Raw genomic sequence first — 18,607 nt, 5'->3', positions numbered from 1 at the left:
GAGGGAGGCTCAAGAGGGAGGGGATATGGGGATATATGGATATGTATACATATCCATATCACTTTGTTATACAGCAGAAACTAACACAACATTCTAAAGCAATTATACTCCAATAAAGATGTATAAAAAAATGACAGATAATAAACAGATAAAAAAATTAAATGGGGGTAATAATAAACTTAACATCTGAGAATTAAGTGAGAGTCCATGTGCCAGGCAGAGAATAAGTGCTTGATAAACAGCGCTCACTGTTGTTTGCTGTTATTACCGTTACAGGTGACAAGAGGAGCAACGCAAGAGGAAGCAAGAGTTAGTGGCAGGGCCTTGAATGCCAAGCACAGAACTGAGCACGTTGCATGCAGTTGATACTCAATTGTCCCCACAGCACAGTGAAGTAGGGACTATAACTACATCCACTTTACAGATGGGACGAAAGTTCATGGAAGCCAAAACCTTGCCTAAGGCCATACAGCAAGCGAGTGCAGCAGAGTTGGGATGCTCGAGGGTCAGGAGAGTACAGTCAGAAGGCACCTCTGGTGCCCTGCCCACTGTGCTGATACCCTCCCTGCCCCAGGTACCCCCACCATTCCACCATCTCCACCTCCCTAACACAGAGGCAACACAGGTCAGAGGTCAACCTCTGACATCACCATCCATATCTCTGGACCCTCCAAGGAAGAAGAAGCATCATGGAAAGCCTGGAGCCAGAATGCCAGGTTCAGATGCCAACTTGCCATTTCCTGGTCATGCAGCCTCCAAGGGGCCTCAGTTTACCCCTTATCAAAAATGGGAATCTGTGTAATTGCTCCTATATGATTGGGCTTGAGGGGAAAACATGAGGTAATACTGATAAAGTGCCTGGAACATAGGAAGTGCTCAATAAATACTAGCTATTATTATCATCAGTGTGGAAGACCTCTCTTCAGATCCTTGCTCTCTTTTCTAACCACTCTTACAATTGGGCAAAGGCTTCCAAAACTCCAACTGTGTGTAAAGCCCTGTGCATGGCCCTGGAGAGATTGTCTGGTAGAGCTGATTGGAACCAAGGCCTATAAAAGCCACTTCACAGGGAAAGAGTCCAGAAAAGACAAGCATGTCCACTAGTTAACCTTGCTCTAAGATGCTTGCCAGTGCAATGAGCTAAGAAATGGATGGAATTGGAAAACAGAAGATGAGTATCATCAGTTGCAGCTGTTATCAATATAGATCTGAGAAATCCAAAAGAATCTTCTATAAAACTATTGAACAAAAAGTGAATTAAGCAGAAGGAAATTAAATCCAAAAATCAATAATGTACCAACAGCAATCAGGAAATAAAATGAAAGAAAGCTTAGCATGGGAATTCCCTGGCATTCTAGTGGTTGAGACTCTGAGCTCTCACTGCCAAGGGCCTGGGTTTGATCCCTGGTCGGGGAACTGGGGTCCTGCAAGCTGTGTGGCGTGGCCAGAAAAAAAAAAAGAAAGAAAGCTGAGCATTGCAAAAATATCGATTCTTCCTAAGTAAATCTACAAATTGAATGTGATCCCAATAAAACCCCAACAGGATTTTTTTCTAACTAAGCAGGTCAGTTTTAAAGTTTATGAGTAAATGTATAAGAATAGCCAGGAATGGGACTTCCCTGGTGGCACAGTGGTTGAATCCACCTGCCAATGCAGGGGACACGGGTTCAAGCCCTGGCCCGGGAAGATCCCACATGCCGCAGAGCAATTAAGCCCACGCGTCACAACTGCTGAGCCTGCACTCTAGAGCCCGCAAGCCACAACTACTGAGCCCGTGTGCCACAACTACTGAAGCCCACGTGCCTAGAGCCTGTGTTCTGCAACAAGAGAAGCCACCGCAATGAGAAGCTGGTGCACTGCAACAAAGAGTAGCCCCCACTCACTGCAACTAGACAAAGCCCGTGCACAGCAATGAAGACCCAACGCAGCAAAAAAAATAATTTTTTTTTTTAAAAAAGAAAGAATAGCCAGGAAAACCTTAAAAAGAAGAGTAACGAAGAGAAAATAGTCCAATCAGGTAGTAAAACTTACTATAAAGTCACAATGATTAAAACTGTGTGGTATCACTACAAAAATATATAAATTAATGGAGCAGAAAAGAGGGTCCAAAAATTGTCCCCAAACATATGGAAATTTAATATATTATGAAAGTAGCATTTCATAACAGTGAGAAAAAGGTAGACTATTTTTAAGACAGAGTTGGGACCAATGATCTGCCACCAGGAAACAAAGCTGTATCTCAATCTCACTCCACATGTCTATAAATTCCAGATCAATCATATTTAAGCCACACAAAAATAAAACCATAAAGCTCTAAAATAAGTTGGGAGAATACGTTTTCTAATCCCAGAATGGGAAAAGCATTTCTAAACATGACCAAAAAACCTAAAACTCATTTTTAAAATAATACATCAATCTACATAAAAATCTAAAACGTCTGCATGGCTTGATAAACATCATAAGTTCACAAGACAAACCAAAAACTAGGAAAACATTTGTAACTCATAGATAGGCAAAGTTTTTTTTCCCTTAATATATAATGAGCTCCCATAAAATAAGAAATATAACCACAGATAGTTTACAGCAAATGAAACGGTACTTAAACATATGAGAAGATGCTCAATCTCACTTAGAAAATAAATCACATTAAAACTACACAAGCCACCCAGCAACAGCAGAATACACATTCTTCTCAAGTGCACATGGAATATTCTCCAGGATAGACCATATGCTAAGCCATAAAACAAGCCTCAATAAATTTAAAAGGAGTGAAATCATACAAAGTATGTTTCTGATCACAATGAAATGAATTAAGAAATCAGTAACAGGGCTTCCCTGGTGGCGCAGTGGTTGAGAGTCTGCCTGCCGATGCAGGGGACATGAGTTCGTGCCCCAGTCCGGGAAGATCCCACATGCCGTGGAGCAGCTGGGCCCGTGAGCCATGGCCGCTGAGCCTGCGCGTCCGGAGCCTGTGCTCCACAACGGGAGAGGTCACAACAGTGAGAGGCCCGCGTACCGCAAAAAAAAAAAAAGAAAGAAATCAGTAACAGAAATAAATTTGGGAAATTACAAATATGTGAAAATTAATACACCTAATAACCAATGAGTCAAAGAAGAAACCACCCAAAAAAGTAGAAAATACTTTGAGATTAATGAAAATGAAGACACAACTTATCAAAATGTATGGGATGCAGTAAAGTAGAACTTAAAGGGAAATGTATAGCTGTAAATGCCTATATTAAAAAAGAAGAAAGATCTTGAATCAGTAACCTAAACTTCCACCTTAAGACACTAGCAAAAAAACAAAAAAAAAAAAAAAAAAAAAAAAAAAAAAGAAGAAGAAGAAAAAGAAGAGCAAACTAATCCTAAGGCAAGTGAAAGGAAGGAAATAAAGATTACAGCAGAAATTAGTGAAATAGAAAATAAAAAACAATAGAGAAAAATCAACAAAACCAAAAGTTTGTTCTTTGAAAAGCTTAACAAAATTGACAAACAAGAAAATTGTTCTGAGCAAGAAAAAAAGGGAGAAGACTCAAATTACTAAGCCCAGGAATGAAAGAGAGGACAACTACAAATCTTACAGAAATAAAGAAGATTTTAAGGAAATGCTATGAACAATGCCATGCCATGCCAACAAATTAGATATCTTGGATAAAATGGACAAATAGCTAAGAAAACACAAACTACTGAAACTAAGAAGAAATAGAAATTTTAAATAAAGCTAAAACAAGTAAAGAGATTGAATTAGTAATTTTAAAACATGTCACAAAGAAAAACTCAAGCCCAGGTGGCTTCACTGGTGAATTCTACCAAACAGATAAATAAGAATTAATACCAATTCTTCACTTGGGAACACTTCCCTACTCATTCTATGAAGCCAGTATTACCCTAACACCAAAGCCAAACAAAGACATCATAAGAAAAGAAAACTACAGACCATTATCTCTTATGACTATAAGATGTAAAAATCTTCAACAAAATACTAGCAAACTGGATCCAGCAACATATAAAAAGAATTATACATCATGACCAAGTGAGATTTTCCCCAAGCATACAAGGTTGGTTTAACTTCTGAAAATCAATCAATGTAATATACCATACCAATAAAATAAAGGACAAAAACTATACAATAATCACAGTAGATAAAGAAAAAGTATTTGGCAAAATCCAACACCCTTTCATGATAAAAACACCCACCAAGCTAGGAATAGAAGGGAATTTCTTCAACCTGACAAAGGGCATCTATGAAAAAGCCATATCTAACAACATACTTAATGAGGAAAGACTGAATGCTTTCCCCCTCAGAAACAAGACAAGGATGTCTGCTCTCACCAGTTCTATTCAACATTGTACTGGAGGTTCCAACCAGGGCAATAAAGGAAGAAGATGAAATAAAAGACATCCAGATTGGAAAGGAAGAAGTAAAATTTTCTTTATTTGTAGATGACATAACCTTGTATATAAAAATTCCTAAGGATTCCACTAAAAAATTATGAGAATAAACAAGTTCAGCAACTTGCAAGGTACAAGATTAGTATATAAAAATAAATTGTATTTCTATACACTAGCAATAAACAATCCAAAAATAAAATTAAGAAAATAAATTACAATATCAAAAGAAGACTTAGGAATAAGATTAACAAAAGAAGTGCAAAATATATACTCTGAAAACAACAAAAATTGTTGAAAGAAATTAAAGAACTAAATAAATGGAAAGACATCCCATGTTCATGGACTGGAAGACTATGCATTATTAAGATGGCAATAGTTCCCAAACTAATCTAGAGTCAACACAATCCCAAACAAAATCCCAGCTAGCTTCTTTGCAAAAATTGACAAACTGACCCTAAAATTCATATGGACAGTCAAGGGACCCAGAATAGAAAAAACAATCTTGAAAAACAGAAACAAAGCCTGAGAGCTCACACTTCTCAATTTCAAAACTTGCTGCAAAGCTCTGGAAATCAAGACAGTGTGGTACTGGTATGAGGATAGACTTATAAATCAATCCAGCAATAAACACTCACATTTATGGTCAATTGATTTTTGACAAGGGTGCCGATATAATTAAATGGAGAAAGAAGAATCTTTTCAATGAATGCTGCAGGAACAACTGGATACACTCAGGCAGCAGAAGGAAGTTGGGCACCTTCCTCAAACCCTACACAAAAATTAACTCACAGTGGATCACAAATCTAAATGTACAAGGTAAAACTTTAAAAATCTTATAAGAAAATACAGGCATAAATTTCCCCACTTTGGATCAAAATAGTTTCTTAGTCATGACACAAGCAACAAAAGAAAAAATAGATAAACTGAACTTCATGAAAATTAAAAACGTTTGGACTTGCCTGGTGGCACAGTGGTTAAGAATCCACCTGCCAATGCAGAGGGCACGAGTTTGAGCCCTGGTCCGGGAAGATCCCACATGGCACGGAGCAACTAAGCCCATGCACCACAACTACTGAGCCTGTGTGCCACAACTACTGAATCCCACACACCTAGAGCCCGTGCTCTGCAACAAGAGAAGCCACCGCAATGAGAAGCCCGCACACTGCAACGAAGAGTAGCCCCCACTTGCCACAACTAGAAAAAGCCCATGCACAACAACGAAGACTCAATGCAGCCAAAAATAAATAAATAAAATAAATAAATTTACAAAAAAAGATTAAAAACGTTTGTGTGTCAAAGGACACCATCAAGAAGGTAAAAAGAATCCACCAAATGGGAGAAAATATTTGCAAACCATATATCTGATAAGGGACTTGTATCTAGAATATATAAAGATCTTTTACAACTCAACAAACAAAAAGAGAAATGACCCAACTTAAAAATGGACAGAAGATCTGAATAGACGTTTCTCCAAAGAAAATATATGGCTAGTAACTGCATGAAAAGATGTTCAACATTATTAGTCATCAGGAAAATGCAAATCAAAACCACAATGTGGGGGCTTCCCTGGTGGCGCAGTGGTTGAGAGTCCACCTGCCGATGCAGGGGACATGGGTTCGTGCCCCGGTCCGGGAAGATCCCACGTGCCGCGGAGCGGCTGGGCCCGTGAGCCATGGCCGCTGAGCCTGCGCGTCTGGAGCCTGTGCTCCGCTGCAACGGGAGAGGCCACAACAGTGAGAGGCCCGCGTACCGCAAAAAAAAAAAACAAAAAACAAAAAAACCACAATGTGATACCACTTCACACCCACTAGGATGGCTTAGTGCCAACAAGTTGTTGGCAAGGATGTAGAGAAATTCGAAACTTCATACATTACTGGTGGGAATGTGAAATGGTATAGCTGTTTTGAAAAAACAGTCTGGCAGTCCCTCAAAAGGTTAAATATAGAGTTACCATATGACCCAGAAGTCCCACTCCTAGATATAGACCCAAGAGAAAAGAGAACATATCCACATAAAAACTTGAACATGAGTGTTCATAGAAGCATTATTCATAATAGCCAAAAAGTGGAAACAACCATACGCCCATCAATTGATGAATGGGTAAATAAATGTGGTATATCCATGTAACAGAATATTATTTGGCAAGAAAAAGGAATGGAGTACTGATACATGCTACAACATGGGTGAACCTCGAAAACATGCTAAGTGAAAGAAGCCAGACACAAAAGACTAGGTATTGTATGATTCCATTTACATGAAAGTTCCAGAATAAGCAAATCTATAGAAACATAAAGTAAACTAGTTGTCACCTGGGGCTGGGGGAGGAAGGTTTGAGGGGCAGTGGAGACTGACTAAATGGGTTACACAATTTCTTTTGGGAGGTGATGAAATTGTTCTAAAATTGATTGTGGTGACGGTTGTACAACTCTGTGACTACACTAAAAACCATTAAATTGTACCCTCTGGGGGAGGGATAAATTGGGAGGTTGGGACTGACATGTACACACGACTATATATAAAATAGATAACTAATAAGGACCTACTGTATAGCACAGGGAGCTCTACTCAATACTCTGTAATGAGCTATATGGGAAAAGAAGCTAAAAAAAAAGTTTACATGTGTATAACTGATTCATTTTGCTGTACAGCAGAAACGAACACAACATTGTTAATCAACTATACTCCAACAAAAATTCAAATAAATAAATACGTACATACATAGATACATACAAAATAAATAAACTGTACACTTCAAATGGGTGAATTGTCTGGTATGTGAATTCTATCTCAATAAAGCTGTGTTTTAAAAAAAAAAAAACACTACACCAGAGGCCACTGTTCATCTATTAGATTGGCAGATCCCCAAATTCTAGATCCACCTGTGTTGGTGAGAGCGAGGGGAAGAAGAGGATGCAGTGTGAAGGTACATCAGTGCCACCTCCGTGAAGGACCCTCTGGCCATATCTAACAAAATTACAACTGCACACGTTCTCGGACACTGCAATTTGGGATTAATCCTAGAGGTATCCTCACACGTGGACACTAAGCACACGATGGAAGATATGCATTGCAGAATGTCTGCAATAAGCAAAAGGCTGGAAACAACCAAAAGTAGTCTTCTCTAATGAAATAAAGCATGGTCTCCATCCACACAACGAATACTACACAATCAGGAAAAAGAAAGAAGCAGCACTAAATGATCTCCAAGGCACACTGTCGAGAGCAAACAGTCACATGTAGAGCAGAGGGTACCATGCATGATCGCTTGAGGTTTTTAAACTATTTTTTCTAATATCCATGCTTACATATGCCTGGACTCCCTGGAAGAACACACCAGAAACTCCTCCCATGGCTGCCTCCAGCAAGGACACCTGGGTGCCAGAGAGGTTTACTTTTCCCTGCCTTCTTCTGTACTGTTGGAATTATTTTTTACTGTGTGTGTTAATGCTTTTTCTTTCCTTTTTAAGACAAAAGTTGACATAAACACACTACTATATATAAAATAGATAACTAATAAGAATCTACTGTATAGCACAGGGAACTCTACTCAATACTCCGTAATGACCTGTATGGGAAAAGAATCTAAAAAAGAGAGCGTATATATGTGTGTGTGTGTATAACTGATTCACTTTGCTGTAGAGCAGAAACTAAAACAACATTGTAAATCAACTATACTCCAATAAAAACTAATTTAAAAAGAAAGAACGAAAGAAAAAAGACAGGTTTACCTGGTATCAGATCCTGGTGCTCTCTCTCATAGCTGGGAAGTCACTTCACTTCTCTGAGCCTCTGTGCTCTGCAAAGAGAGGGATAATAATAGTATCTGCCTTGCAAAGTTGTTGTGAAGGATTAAATAAGACAAGGCCCCGCACGCACACACGCACAGGGCTCCCCACCGTGTCTGTGTCTGGCTCCTAGCAGTAGGTGCATGGTTCGTGCTGGTTATTAATACGTTACGTACACCAAGGTGGATTGTTAACAAGTGCCACCAGGGAGACTTGGGACCAAGTGTTCAGAGCATCAGCAAGCCCCTCCAACTGGGAGGAACTGGGAAAGGATTCCTGGGGGAGGCAGCATTTGAGAAGGGCTTCAAGGTCGAGAAGGAGGTCCACAAATAGAGATAACTGGGGGCTGTGCCTCTGGCAGAGGGAGCTGTGCAGGCAAAGGCCTGGAGGTAGGAAAGCCCTGGGTATTCGCTCAGTCGTTCATTCACTGGCTCCTTCAACAAAGCTCAGCTGAGCACCGACTATGTGCCAGACACTCTCATAGGAAAGACAGACAAAGCCAAGTAGCTGGACCTTCGAAGGGAGGAATTACAGAGAGTGTGAAGACAACAAGGGGCTGGGGCAGAGCCTCACCCAGGTCCAAGTGTTCATAGAGCAGACCAGGAAAAGGAGGCTCAGAGGGAGAGAGAGGCTACCTAAGGTCACACAGCAACTTCTCAACTTCTGGAAAGGTCCTCTCCCAGCTCCACCCTTCCCATGTCCCACGAGCCTGGAGAAGAGAAAGCCCACAAGGGCCGTCCCAATGTGCACTCATCAGAAGGTGCATAAAGATGCCATCTAAACTGGGGTCCCCAACAAAGAGGAGGGACAACTGGTTCTCGGATGATAACAGCACCTGGCTGATGGGTAGAGAGACTCCTGTGTGCCAGGCACCATGCTGAGAAGCGCACTACATCTGCGAGCCCCGGTGAACCCTCTGCAGTCCTATGTGATCAGCCCCATTTTGCAGATGAGTGAACTGAGGTCCAGAGAGGTCAAGTTACTTGCCTAAGGTCACACGGCTCATAAGAGACAACATCGGCAGGCAGACTCGGATTGTCTGGGCTCCGTAGCCTCAGGTCCCAGGGCCCATCGCCCAAGGGAGCCACTGCCAGGGCCTGTATCAGCAGTCACATCCCTTCTCAAAAGCACCCAAGGTGGAAGCTGTTCTCAGCCAGTCCAGGAATGTCTCCTGATAACAGTGGCCCAACCGGGGGTGGGAGGAGTGGGTGGTGGTGGTTGTGTGGGGAATGGGGGGGAGGGGGCGGCAGGAGGGACACAGCCCATTTGAGTCCATCTGTCCTGCCTCTGGAGAGGAGGAAGCAAAAAGGTCCCATCAGGCACCCATCAGAGTCAGGTGGGTTGCAGCATCCTGGTTAAGGGGGATCCTGCTGTGGTCCTGGGAGAACTCTGGGCAAGGCAACGAAAGCCTCCTTCAGTACCATGGAGACATCCATAATCACCCCAGACAGTTGCAAGAGCAACTGAGCTAACCACGTGTGCCCTGGGCACGCAGGCCATGCTGGATAAAGGTGGGGGGGCGGGCGCGACCACCACTGCTACCTTATTATTTCCATTGTTATTGTTTAGCTCTCCAGGACCCTGCTTCACAGGGAGGATCAGCCCCCATCTCCCAGAGAAGGCAACAGAGAGAGGCTCAGAAAAGCCAAGTCAGGTGCCCAGGCCACCATCCAAGACAGCAGAGGACCAGCTGGGGATTCTGGCTCTCCTGGCCCCAGGCCACTTTGGCCCCTCTCCCCAAGGGCACCAGTCCCAGCTGGGCTCTCGCAGGGAGTTATTACACCAGGGACTAAGCAGGGCCCTCAGTCAGTCCTTTTTCTACTAGGGTAATGGAGGTCAAGATAGGGGGAGTGGCTGGCCCAAGGCCACACAGCCCAAGAAGGACCACTTACGGAATGAACCTGTCACCCTTCTGAACCTCCAAAGCTAGGTCCCCAGCTGATGCCCCACCCTCCTTGCAACAGCCCTAGGGGGCAGGTACCACCAGCACTGGCCCGTGTCCACAGGGGAGGAAGTTGAGGCTGGAGGAGCGTGGGAGAGGGTGCTGGCCCATCATGCCCATCCCAAAAGTGGGGGCTGTGACCCTTTCCTGCCTCCCCTGGAGCCTCCCACACGTAGGCAGGAATCTTCTGATTCCCTTTCTTCCTTCAGACTCTCAAAAGAATGACGTGCTCAACTGAGGTGTTTTTCTACAAGTGGTTTCGGAATATAGAAGGGAGTCCTGCTTCAGAGCAGGGGAACATCAATAATGACAGTGATAAGAATAACGGCAGTAGCAACAGCTAATATTCGTTTAGCGCATTTTTTTTTTTTTTTTGGCCGCACCATGTGGCATGCAGGATCTTAGTTCCCCGACCAAGGATCAAACCCGCACCCCCTGCAAGGGAAGCGCAGAGTCTTAACCACTGGACCGCCAGGGAAGTCCCTACGTGCCATTCTTTTTTTTTTTTTTTTCCTATGTGCCATTCTTATCACCCCATTTTACAGAAGAGGAAACGGAAACACAGACAGGTTAAATGATGTGATTAAAATCCCACCTCTTAGCAGCTAAGTGACAAGTTCCTCCCTCTCTGAGCTTCTCCCTGAAGCGGGGCTGCCACCCCTTGGGCCACTGGGAAGGACCCAAGGAAGAAGCCAGGGCCACGGAGAGCTCAGCCCCCTCCCCAGAACTCAACACCATTGGCTGCTCCAGTGCAGGCTGGTGGGGTGGAATGGGGCATGCTGATGGCGGTGTGGAGACCACACCTTTCCCCCTCATGCCCTCCCACCTGGGGTTCACACTACCCCTTCCATGCTCCCAACAGCCTTGGAACAAGCTATGGCCACAGTCATTTTACACATCAGCCCACAGGCCTCCAGGAAACTGCCCCAGCCAGGAAATGGAGTGCAAAGGCCCTGAGGCAGGAAGGTCAGATGTGCAGGTCTGGACTGAGTGGGTTCCAGCTTAACTGGGTCGCTGCAGGCTTTTGGTCCAGGCACGAGGAGGTCGGAGGGAGGCCCCGAGAAGGACCCATCCAGCAATTTAGGTCAGAAAGACCTGAAAATTTGAGAGAGAAGCCCATGAAGATTTTCTCAGGCCCCTGAGTGTGCTGGGAGGGATGAAGGCGGCGGGGCGGGGGGGAGGTTACTGAGGCTTCATCCCACAGTGATCCTATCAGAGCGCAGTGATCAGCTTCAGAGGAGACACCTAAACCATGGTGGACTTCCCAGAGGAGGGGACATCTCAGCTGAGGTCCAAAGGCTGAGCAGTTTGTGAAAAGAGGAAGGGGAAGCATGATCCAGGCAGAAGAGATTACTTGGCCAAAGGCCCAGAGGTGGGACCATTTAGAGAAAGGCAAAGAGCCAGGTCAGTTTAAGTCATGTAGTCTCAGTTTCTCCAGCAGCAAAGTGGGGGGAAAGACAGGCACACAGTGGGTGCCTCCATCTCCCCCACACCCACTATCTCCCTTCTCCAAGGCCCCCACCCAAGAGGAAGGGCACTGGGAAGCTGGCTGCTGGGTCCTCCTGCCATGGAGCATCTTTGGGGCTGGTGAGGTTGGCAGGGTTGGGAGGTTTCACTGACACCCCACCCCCCGACACCCTCTACCCCAGAATCCAGGCCAGGCAGCCTGGCAGGTGGATGGGGAGGGCAGCTCACAGGCCAGGAGGCCACAGCCCTGATCTCAGAGAGCTTTGTGAGATCTCCCCCTTCACAGATGTGGAAGTGGAGGCTCAGAGAGGAGAGCAGTCAGCCTCAGGTCACACAGCAAGGCGGAGGCCAGCTCTTGAATGAGGGTGTGGGACTGGGACCCGGACTGAAGATAAGATTCTTGGGGCACCAGGCCCAGGAGCGCTGGGCTGAGGAGGAGCTAGAAGAGGAGATGCTGGCCCCAAAGGACCACAGACTAGGCAAGTCCCAGGGACCCAGCCAGACACCACCTGGCCCGGCCAGATGAGGGCTGGCCACCATGTGGCTAAGTGGAAGGCCTCCATCAGAATCTCCATGTGACCTCGGCAAGTCACGCCCCCTCTTGGGCCTCAGCATCTGCACCTGGACAAAGGCCCTGGCATGCCAAGGATTCCTTAACAGACCCCCAGCAACAGTGGTGACCACAGGGAACACTAAGGTGACACGTTTTGCTCTCTCCCAGCCTCTCCAAGGTCATGTCTCCCAGGCCTCGCCCCTGTGGTTCCACCCCCGCTGGCTGATGGCCGACAGGCCTTGGGGGGACAGATGCCAGCCGGCCCCTGCCCACAGTGCCCGCTATTCCTGCCAGCAGCTCTGCCTGCTTCCCTGCTCTGGGAACACACAGTGCCCCCTCGTCCCCGCCCCCGCCCACACCCACGCAGGAGCTCCGTCCAGGGACACGGGTGGGCAGAAGAACCTGGAGGCCAGGCCCCTTGACACTGTCGGCCCTGTGCTCAACCCCACACACTCAAAGCTCACAGGTTCCACCCTGGACATGTGACCTCAGGAAGGTCCAGGCCTTCCTTTATTCATCCATGAAATGGGGGCTCTGGCAGGTCTCTGAGGGAGAAGGCATCCAAGCCTGAGGTAGAGCACAGTGGTCAGCAAGAGAGCCGAAACCCTTAATGCTCCTATGGGCTGTTCATGGGATCAAGGCCAAGAGTGGAGGGGCGTCTGCTGTGCGCTCCCTCCTCCCCACCACTTAGCCCTCCCTGGACTCGTAATTACCCTGTAGCCTCCAGCCCTCTGCACACGCTGTTTCCTCTCCTGAGGCTTCACCACCCACCTCCCCATGCCCCCCATGAACTCCAGGGTACCCTATGGGCCTGACCACAGGTCATACTTGACCTTGCCTACCCTCCAACTGAGAGAGGTACCTCTCTTTTTCTGGGCTCACATAGCCTCCATCACATGGGGACTAAGAGTTGTACTGCTTGGGGACTTCCCCGGTGGTCCAGTGGTTAGGACCCAGCGCTTTCACTGTGATAGCCTGGGTTCGATCCCTGGTCGGGGAACTGTGACCCGAAAGCTGTGCGGTGCAGCCAAAAAAAAAAAAAAGTTATACTGTCTGGGTTCAAAACCTAGCTCTGACCCTTCCTAGCTGTGTGACCTTGGAAAAGTTACTCTACCTCTCTGTGCCTACATTTCCTCACTTATAAAATAGGGACAAAAATAATAATTACCTCCAAGGATTGTTGTGAGGATTAAATGAAGTCATATTTGTAAAGGGCTTAGAACAGAGCCCAGACCTTAGCAAATGTGCCGTAAGTATTTGCCATTAACCAATAAGAGTAGCAGCTGATACCTGTTGAGCACCTACTGTATGCCAGGCCCGGTGCTCAGTATTTTACCTGGATTATCTCACAACAGCCTGGGAGGAGGGGCCGTTATGAACCTCGCTTTAAAACGGCAAAGACAGGGAGGCCCGGAGGCATCAGCTTCACCTCAAAATATATCTGGGGACGAAGGGGATTTTGCTGATATTAAAGGAACTACTGTGCATTTCTTTCAGGTAGATTATGGTTTTTGTGGCTACTTTCTCAACATGAGTCTTATCTTTTAGAGATACATGCTGAAAGATTTACACGTGAAGGAAGACATGCGTGCGGGATTTGCTTTAAAATGACACAGGAAGGGGGTGGCACAGAACAGGTTTGGAGGGGCCAGGCCTGGCCATGGGTGGTGCTTGGGGCTCAGTGACAGGTTCATGGGGTTTGTTATACTAATATGCTTCCATAATAAAGAGTTTAAAAAGGAAGATGAAATAAAATAATGCAAAACAATGTTGGACTCCCTGCAGCCCCACCAACTGCCTTAGCCTGGGCCAACCATTGTCACCCCTTCCCCTCGCTAGACCAATGCAGTTGTCCCTCTGGTCCGCCTGTCTCCACCCTCAGCCCCCAGTCTGCTCGCCACACAGCAGCCAGGTGCTCTCAGAAGGCCTCCTGCGGCCCCGGCCTCACTGGGAGGTAAGAGCCAACATCAGAAGGGTCCAGAGGCCCTCCCTGGACACCCCCGCATCTTACGGCCCTTCCTCCTGTCATCCTCCCTGCGCTGGACACCCCCTCATCTTACGGCCCCTTCCTCCTGTCATCCTCCCTGCGCTGGACACCCCCGCATCTTACGGCCCTTCCTCCTGTCATCCTCCCTGCGCTGGACACCCCCGCATCTTACGGCCCCTTCCTCCTGTCATCCTCCCTGCGCTGGACACCCCCGCATCTTACGGCCCCTTCCTCCTGTCATCCTCCCTGCGCTGGACACCCCCGCATCTTACGGCCCCTTCCTCCTGTCATCCTCCCTGAGCTGGACACCCCCGCATCTTACGGCCCCTTCCTCCTGTCATCCTCCCTGCGCTGGACACCCCCTCATCTTACGGCCCCTTCCTCCTGTCATCCTCCCTGCGCTGGACACCCCCGCATCTTACGGCCCTTCCTCCTGTCATCCTCCCTGCGCTGGACACCCCCGCATCTTACAGCCCTTCCTCCTGTCATCCTCCCTGCGCTTGTTCTGTTCCCCTGGCCTCCTCGCTGTTCCTCCAGCCTACCACTAGCTTCCGATCTTTGCACTGGCTGTTCCCTCTACCTGGGTTCTCTTGCCCCAGGGAGCTACATGGCTCCTCCCTCCCCTCCTGGGAGGTGAGCTTCTGGGAGAGGTCTCCCCTTCCGCCCCCCTACCCCCAGGCCCGCCATCCTATCTAATTACAACCCATTCTGTACAACCCAGCCAGTCTTTGACCCATGACACCTATCATGTTGTAACAGACCACGTGCAGATTTTCCTTATTTGTTGTGTTTTTGTCTCCCCCACCAGAATGTCAGCTCTGTGAGAGCACAGATTTTCGTCTGGTTGGTTCCTTGCTGTATCTCCAGCCTCTAGAACATTGTCTGGCACATAGTGGCGCTCAGTAAATATTTGTGGGAGGGAGGGGTAGATGGAGGGAGGGATGGAAGGAGGGATAGAGGGATGGAAGGAGAGAGGGAGGGAGAAAAGGATGGTGGGATGGATAGAGGGAGGGAGGGAGGAGTAGAGGGAGGGATGAAAGGAGGGGGGGAGGGATGAATGGGTCCTACCCAGGGCCCCAGGAGATAAAGAGATACAGGCCTCAGCCCCAGGTCTGCCGAGCCCCACAGCCTATGCTCCGACCACTGCACTCTCCTGCCACTGCCTGGCATGTCCCTGTGGCAGAGCCTCTGACCACCCTGGTTACATGGGACAGTGTGCAAGTCTGAGACAGCTGTAGACCCCGAGCCTCACCCGGCACGGCCGCAGGCATGGCATGGGTAGCGGGGTTGCCTGCTGTATGAGCCAGGAGTGAGTGAAGCGTGAGCCAGGGACTGTCCGTGTTCCAGGGCAACCAGAACGTGTCTGGTCCCGTGTTCCCGGTGCGAACAGACTCAGGGCTGGCGGGCCTCAAACCGGCTCTGCCAGTGCGGCCAGGGCGGGGCGGGCGCTGCAGGCTCAGGCTGGCATGGCGGGCAGATGAAGGGGTGCCGCCAGAGCCGGGACCCACCACTCGGGGAGGGACAAAGCTAAGCAAGTGGACGGCGCCACTCCCACTAATCCCGGCCCCGTGCAGACAGAACTGTTCTGGCCCGAGCGGCTCTTGGGTTTCTTCCTGGGCAGTAAGGGGATCCCTTTCCAGACCCCAGGCCCTGCCCTGCTCTGTAAAGGGCAGGATCCCTTCCCGCTAGGATCCGTCCACAGGCTAGAAGCCCGAGACAGAAGGGCAAGGCCGGGAAGTGGCCGGCGCCGGAGCAGGACAAGGCAGCAGGGAACCTGGTGTAAAGCCTGGCTCTGCCCCACGGTGCTGCACAGCCCTGAGCCAATCATGGCCCTTTCAGGACCGTTTCCCCAGGTGGAAAGCAGTGCTGGGCATGGATTCCAGGGACCCTCCATCCCAAGGTGCCGATTTATCTAGAAGAGGCCACCTCGGTGACTCCAGCCCTGCCCCCAAAGCCCACCTCTGAGGATAGACATGGCCAGAGCCCGGACTCACACACGTCCTTACTCCCCACAGAAACAACAATGATAAAAAATACCTGCTGAGGGCTTCCCTGGTGGCGCAGTGGTTGAGAATCCGCCTGCCAGTGCAGGGGACATGGGTTCAAGCCCTGGTCCGGAAAGATCCCACATGCTGTGGAGCAACTAAGCCCGTGCACCACAACTTCTGAGCCTGAGCTCTAGAGCCCGTGAGCCACAACTACTGAGCTTGCGTGCTGCAACTACTGAAGCCCGAGCACCTAGAGCCCATGCTCCGCAGCAAGAGAAGCCACCGCAATGAGAAGCCCGCACACTGCAACGAAGAGTAGCCCCCGCTCTCCACAACTAGAGAAAGCCCACGCGCAGCAAAGAAGACCCAACACAGCCAAAAATAAATAGAATAAAATTTAAAAATAAATTTAAAAAAATACGTGCTGATCACTGAACACTTAACTCTATGCCTGGCATCCAGCTTTACACGCACTGTTTCACCTGGTCCTCCCAACAGCACTGTGAGGTAGGGACTGTTACTGTGCCCATTTCCCAGCAGAGGAAACTGAGGCCTAGTTGAGGCAAGTTGAAGTTCAGGCCCCCCACCCCACCCCTGGGCAGCCTCTATCTCCCCAAGACAGTTCAGGGTAGGAAAGAAATCTCAGGTACCCCCTGAAATGGCAGGGCCCATATTCCCCAAATCCATTGATCTTCCTGAGTCCTTAGAGGCCAAGCCCCAACCCTGCCCCCACTGTGTAACCCAGGCCATGGGTGTACCACTCAGAGCCTCAGTTCTCTCATCTGTAAAATGGGAAGGATCCTGCCGGGTTTGCCTAAGGGATACCGCTGTTTAAAGCCACGGGAACTGGAAGACTCAGTCCAACCCTCAGGACAAGGTGGAGAAGCTGCTGGGCCTACGTGCCTCGAGATGGATTAGGGGGAGGGAGAGTGAACATGAACCAGAAGCCCAGTGGTCTGTGGCGGAGACTCAGCCCCTCATTACCAGCAGCCCAAGAGAGGAAGGATGATTCTTCCTGTGCCCCATGTAATCCAGTTCCAAGCCCTGTCAGTCTCACCTCCAAACACATCCTGAATCCACCTCCTTCCCTCCCACCACGGTCACCCCCTCGTCCAGCCCAGGCTGGCCAATTGTAGGCAGAGAGCCTTTCTGAAATGTCCATCTGAACCCATCACTCCTGCTTACACCCCTCACAGCCCACACTCCAAGACAAAAGACAAAGTCCTCGCGGGGGGCCTCCGAGGTCCTGCAGTGGACACTCCCAGCCCCACCCCCTTCACTCCTGCTCCACCCACACTGGCCACTTCCCCTTTCCCTGAGAACCCAATACACTTCTGCCTCGGAGCCTTTGCACTTGCTGTTCCCTCCACCCAGAGCATACTTCCTCCAGACAAATGCCTGACTCCCTCACTTCCTTCAGGTGCTTTACTCAAATGTCTCCTGCTCAGAGAGGCCTTTCCTGACCACCGTTTTAAATAGCAACACGCCCAGCCAATTCCGCTCTCTCTTTGAGCCTCATTTCAAAGGCTACTTCCTCACGGGAGGCCTCTCTGACATCCCCCAGCCCAAGTGAGAACCTTCAACTTCTCCTTCCCAGCATGCACCATGGCTCTGATGACATAACATACCGTATGACTACATGTCTGATGAGGACAGGGGCCACTTCTGTCTCACTCACAGCTGAATACTCTGCAGTGGGCGTAATATTCAAAATAGTTAACAGCTGGGATGCTGCGGCGCCATCTGGTCAGAATAGACACTGGCCCAAAGTACAGGGCCTAGCATGGAGTGGGTACTTGGTAATTACTGAATGAATGAACAAATGAACAAAAGGATGAATGGAGGGATGGATGGATGGATAAGATGGACGGATAGATGGATGGATGGATAAGTGAACAGGGCACACACAGTGGGCCTGGGTCTTACCAGGGATGCCCGGGGCTCTGAAAAGGTGGCCCGGAGAAGGGAAGGGTGCATCCAAGCTCACCAGCCAGGCTCTGCAACTGCAGCCTCTCCTCCTGCACAGCCCGACTTTCATTTCCCATCCTTTCGGTCTGAGGAAGCTCCTTCCCCCAGGGGAACTGGGTGAGAAGGCGGGGCAGATGGCCCCCTGGTCCCAAAGAGGGGGGGCTCCCAGACTCCATCTGTCCCACCACAAAGGAGCTTTGTCCTCGGTGCTGAGAGCCCGGGGCAGACCGGAAGCTGCCCCTCAGTCTCCCAACAGGTCCCGGCACCCCCGGTCAGCTGGGCCAACAGCTCCAAAGCCAGATCCCAGGGACTGACACAGTATTGGGCACAGCCTTCTAAAATCTCATTAATCCTCCCTGGGAGCCCTAGGAGGGAGGTTCTAGGACGACCCGAATTTTTACAGATATAGAAACTGAGGCAAAGTTATCTGGCCAAGGTCTCCCAGCCAGTAAAGAGCAAAGCTGGGATTCAAACCCAGGCCCACCTGGCACCAGAGTCTTCAGCCACAGCTCTCAACTCACCATG

The 18,607-nt window shown here is 48.6% G+C and overlaps 1 protein-coding gene across 1 annotated transcript in view; it reads right to left on the bottom strand.

The window, feature by feature from the left end:
* SRC (SRC proto-oncogene, non-receptor tyrosine kinase) overlaps positions 1-18,607 on the bottom strand; it is a 44,328-nt gene that overhangs the window by 23,989 nt on the left and 1,732 nt on the right. Inside the window, exon 2 of the mRNA XM_024743066.1 lies at positions 8,121-8,188. The gene's annotated coding sequence lies outside the window, so the exon portion shown is untranslated. The remainder of the gene's footprint in view (positions 1-8,120; positions 8,189-18,607) is intronic.

Source organism: Neophocaena asiaeorientalis, unplaced genomic scaffold, assembly GCF_003031525.2.
Source record: "Neophocaena asiaeorientalis asiaeorientalis breed wild unplaced genomic scaffold, Neophocaena_asiaeorientalis_V1.1 scaffold82, whole genome shotgun sequence".
NCBI classification, from domain to species: domain Eukaryota; kingdom Metazoa; phylum Chordata; class Mammalia; order Artiodactyla; family Phocoenidae; genus Neophocaena; species Neophocaena asiaeorientalis.
This window is presented reverse-complemented; position numbering and strand designations above follow the sequence as displayed.